The 5,115-nt window shown below is 62.7% G+C and overlaps 1 non-coding gene across 1 annotated transcript; it reads left to right on the forward strand.

Moving 5' to 3' along the window:
• The first annotated feature begins 1,706 nt into the window (after positions 1–1,706).
• Positions 1,707–1,825, forward strand: LOC131868417 (5S ribosomal RNA). The gene has a single exon (XR_009366873.1). It is a non-coding gene; the product is annotated as a 5S ribosomal RNA (ribosomal RNA).
• The last annotated feature ends 3,290 nt before the right edge of the window (positions 1,826–5,115 follow it).

Here is a 5,115-nt window from a genome sequence, read left to right on the forward strand (position 1 = left end):
CCAAGGCGCGCAACCCAGCCAAGGTGCCCACCGCAGCGAAGGTGCACGCGAGGTGCGCACCCGAGGTGCACACCCGGGGCAAACCGGGCTCCGACTTCGTGCACGCCGCACCTTGGAGCACACTTCAGAGCGCTCCTTGGTACGCACCAGGGCGCGCAACCCAGCCAAGGTGCTCACCCCGGCGAAGGTGCACGCGAGGTGCGCACCCGGGGCAAACCGGGCTCGGACTTCGTGCACGCCGCACCTTGGAGCACACATCGGAGCGCTCCCGGGTTCGCACCAGCATTGCGCACCTTTGATGCGCTGCCTTCACTAATTTCCAGAAAAGGCAAAAAAAAGAAAAAAATGAGATTTTAAAATTTCCGTTTTGAAAGATAGTGAAAAAAACGGAACGCGGGTGCCATCTTGAGCCCGCCCTGGTGTGCAGCCCAGGCAAGTTGTGCGCACCAAGGCACCCACCCTGGCCAAGGTGGGTCACGGGGTGGGTCCTAGGGTGGGTAACGGGGTGGGTACTAAGGTGCGTGCCAAGGTGGGTCATAGGGTGGGTGCCAAGGTGGGCACCAGGGTGGGTGTGCACCAACCCTAGCCAGGGTAGGTCACGGGGTGGTTGTCGGGGTGGGCGTCAAGGAGCCAAGGTGGGTGGCAAGTAGCCAAGTTGCGTGCCAAGGTGGGTGTCGGGGTGGGTGCCAAGGATCCAAGGTGGGTGCCAAGGAACCAAGGTGGGTGTCTGGGTGGGTGCCGAGGTGGGAGCCAGGGTGGGTCCCAAGGTGAGTGCAAAGGTGGGTGCCAGGGTCAAGGTGAGTGCCAATGTGGGTTCCAAGGTGCCAGGGTCAGGGTGAGTGCCAATGTGGGTTCAAAGGTGCTAAGTTGGGTGCGAGGTTGGGTGCGAGGGTGGGTGGGTGCCAAGGTGTGCTAGGTGGAAGCCCGGGTGGGTCGGCATCCCATGGGTGTCGAGTTGGGTGCCTGATGGGTGCTTCTTGTCAAGTTTTAGTCGTCGGGACTCATTTCGAGCCTTAGAGGTCGTTTCTTGTCCGGTTGCCCTGTCTTCGACCTGGGAACCCAATTTTGGTCCTCGGGTCCCATTTTTTTTTGTCTCGCATCCCACTTTTGGCCTGTGGCCTTTTCGGGGTCGATTCTCGTTTTGGGCATCAGAGCATGTTTCTTCTCCTAAAACCCAATATTTGTTTATTAAGTCTCGGAACACATTTTTGTTCTCGTGGACCCATCATGGGTCTTGGAACGCATTTGTGGTCCTTGGGTCCCATTTTGCATCCCGAAACTTGTGTTTTGGTGCTTGATCCCTATTTTGGGTGCCCACCTTGCACCAAGTGCGCACCCGGGGCAAACCGAGCGCCTTGGTGCACCGGGGCAAGATCGAGCGTGCACCCGAGGCGCCCCGAACATGCACCAAGGTGCACTCGGCCCACATGTGAGCGCAGGTCGTTGCGCCCGAGGTGGTGTGTGGGCACCGCGTTGCAGACGGGACACTGCACGCACACGACGCCCCCTACAGGTGCACGCACGTAGGCCGGGCCGGGTGCACACCCGACGCCCTAGCAAGGTGCGCGCACCCGGGCAGGGCTCACACTTGGCGAACGGGGCGCACTTCGCGAGGGAGGGTGTGCACCTCGACGGGGGTGGGTGGCCGGGGTGGATTCGCACGTGGGTCGCGGTTTGCTAAGTACACACTGCGACAAGCTCATAACGGGTGCGATCATACCAGCGTTAGTGCACCGGATCCCATCAGAACTCCGCAGTTAAGCGCGCTTGGGCCGGAGTAGTACTGGGATGGGTGACCTCCCGGGAAGTCCCGGTGTTGCACCCTTTTTTAGTTTTTCGCCGGGCATCGCAATGCTATTTGAATAAACCTTTTGCCCGTTTGCGTTCTCGTCGGGGCCGGGCCGGGCCGGGGTGCGCTGCCCGCACTACCGCGCGCGCGGGGGCGACACCGAGCGCGCACCCGAGGCGCCCCGAGCACACAGGCCACGGTGCAACCCGGGCGTTGTGCGCGCACCCCGGTGCGCCCGAGGTGCTGCGCGCGCACCCAGGTGAAATCGGTGTGCACCTCGGCCAGTGCGCGCTCGGTCGAGTCGCGCACGTTGGCCAAGGTGCACGGTGATGTTTCTTACTCTAAGGTTCCGCACCAGACGCCCGGGACAGGTGAGCGAAGCTGGGCGGGGCCGGGTGCGCGGCCGGGGCAGGTGCACGCAGCTGGAGAGAGCTTTGGAGCACACTTCGGAGCGCACCAATGATGCGCTCCATTCAAAAGTTTCCTGAAAAGGCAAAAAAAGTTGAGATTATAGAATTTCCCACTTGAGAGATTGTAAAAAAAAAAAATTTAAAATGAAGGAAACGCGGGTGCCAAGGTGTGCGCAGCCCAGCCAAGGTGTGCGCACCAAGGCGCCCACCCTGGCGAAGGTGCACGCAAGGTGCGCACCCGAGGCAAACCGGACAATTAACCCAACTTTCGACTTCGCGCACACCTTGGAGCGCACTTCGGAGCGCTCCTTGGTGCGCACCAATCTTGGGCACCTCGGAGTGCACCATGGCGCCCACCAAGGTGCGCACCCGGGGCAAACCGAGCTCCGACTTCGTGCGCACCTTGGAGCGCACGAAAGGTGCGCACCATGGCGCCCACCAAGGTGCGCAGCCCAGCCAAGGCGTGCGCATCAAGGTGCGCACCCTGGCGAAGGTGCGCACCCGGGGCAAACCGAGCTCCGACTTCGTGCGCACCTTGGAGCGCACAAAAGGTGCGCAACCCAGCCAAGGTGTGCGCACCCCGGTCAAACCGAGCTCCGAATCGTGCGCACCAGAGGTGCACGCCATCGTGCGCACCTTGGAGCACACTTCGGAGCCCTCCTTGGTGCGCGCCGATGTTGCGCACCTCGGAGCGCACCCGGGGAAAACAATGCAATTAACCCGACTTTCGACTTCGTGGGCACCTCGGAGCGCTCTCGGGTTCGCACCTCGGAGCACACCGAGGTGCGCACCTTTGATGCGCTGCCTTCACCAATTTCCAGAAAAGGCAAGAAAACATTGAGAAGGTGTGCGCACCGAGGTGCCCACCCTGGCGAACGTGCACGCGAGGTGCGCACCCGGGGCAAACCGGGCTCCGACTTCGTGCACGCCGCACCTTGGAGCACACTTCGGAGCGCTCCTTGGTGCGCACCAGGGCGCGCAACCCAGCCGAGGTGCCCACCCCGGCGAAGGTGCACGCGAGGTGCGCACCCGGGGCAAACCGGGCTCCGACTTCGTGCACGCCATGGTGCCCACCGCGGCGAAGGTGCACGCGAGGTGCGCACCCGGGGCAAACCGGGCTCCGACTTCGTGCACGCCGCACCTTGGAGCACACTTCGGAGCGCTCCTTGGTGCGCACCATGGTGCCCACCAGGGCGCGCAACCCCGCCGAAGGTGCACGCGAGGTGCGCACCCGGGGCAAACCGGGCTCCGACTTCGTGCACGCCGCACCTTGGAGCACACTTCGGAGCGCTCCTTGGTGCGCACCATGGTGCCCACCAGGGCGCGCAACCCCGCCGAAGGTGCACGCGAGGTGCGCACCCGGGGCAAACCGGGCTCCGACTTCGTGCACGCCGCACCTTGGAGCACACTTCGGAGCGCTCCTTGGTGCGCACCAGGGCGCGCAACCCAGCCGAGGTGCCCACCCCGGCGAAGGTGCGTACCCGGGGCAAACCGGGCTCCGACTTCGTGCACGCCGCACCTTGGAGCACACTTCGGAGCGCTCCTTGGTGCGCACCATGGTGCCCACCAGGCCGCGCAACCCAGCCAAGGTGTGCGCACCAAGGTGCACGCGAGGTGCGCACCCGGGGCAAACCGGGGTCCGACTTCGTGCACGCCGCACCTTGGAGCACACATCGGGGCGCTCCCGGGTTCGCACCGGCGTTGCGCACCGTGGTGGGCACCTCGGAGCACACCAAGGTGGGCAGCGAGGTGCGCACCTTTGATGCGATGCCTTCACTAATTTCCATAAAAGGCAAAAAAAAAACGAGATTTTAAAATTTCCGTTTTGAAAGATAGTGAGAAAAAGGGAATGCTGGTGCCATCTTGAGCCCGCCCTGGTGCGCAGCCCAGCCAAGGTGTGCGCACCAAGGTGCCCACCCTGGCGAAGGTGCGCGCCCGGGCAATTAACCCAACTTCCAACTTCGCGCGCGCCAGGGTGGGAGCGCACCCAACAACCGGGCCTGGGAAGAGCCAATGCGAGAAACCCCACCAAACGCTCTGACAAAAAAAGAGGGGGCGCTCCAGTAACCCCGCTTCGGAGCGCACCCTGGGCAAACCCAGCCAAGGTGCCCACCCCGGCCAAGGTGCAGGCGAGGTGCGCACCCGGGGCAAACCGGGCTCCGACAACGTGCACGCCGCACCTTGGAGCACACTTCGTAGCGCTCCCGGGTGCGCACCTCAGAGCACACCAAGGTGGGCAGCGAGGTGCGCACCTTTGATGCGCTGCCTTCACTAATTTCCAGAAAAGGCAAAAAAAAAAGGAGATTTTAAAATTTCCGTTTTGAAAGATAGTGAAAAAAACGGAACGCGCGTGCCATCTTGAGCCCGCCCTGGTGCGCAGCCCAGGTAAGGTGCCCACCCTGGCAAAGGTGCGCACCCGGGCAATTAACCCTACTTCCGACTTCGTGCGCGCCAGGGTGGCAACCGGGCCTCGGAAGAGCCAATGCGAGAAACCCCACCAAACGCTCCGACAAAAAAAGAGGCGGCGCTCCAATAACCCCGCTTCGGAGCGCAGCCGGGGCAAACCCAGCCAAGGTGCCCACCCCGACGAAGGTGCACGCGAGGTGCGCACCCGGGGCAAACCGGGCTCCGACAACGTGCACGCAGCACCTTGGAGCACACTTCGAAGCACTCCCGGGTGCCCACCGGCGTTGCGCACCGTGGTGGGCAGCGAGGTGCGCACCTTTGATGCGCTGCCTTCACTAATTTCCAGAAAAAGGCAAAAAAAAATGAGATTTTAAAATTTCCGTTTTGAAAGATAGTGAAAAAAAAGGAACGCGGGTGCCATCTTGAGCCCGCCCTGGTGCGCAGCCCAGGCAAGGCATGCGCACCAAGGTGCCCACCCGAGGTGCACACCCGGGGCAAACCGGGCTCCGA

The sequence above is a fragment of the Cryptomeria japonica genome, unplaced genomic scaffold, assembly GCF_030272615.1.
Source record: "Cryptomeria japonica unplaced genomic scaffold, Sugi_1.0 HiC_scaffold_206, whole genome shotgun sequence".
In the NCBI taxonomy this organism is placed as follows: domain Eukaryota; kingdom Viridiplantae; phylum Streptophyta; class Pinopsida; order Cupressales; family Cupressaceae; genus Cryptomeria; species Cryptomeria japonica.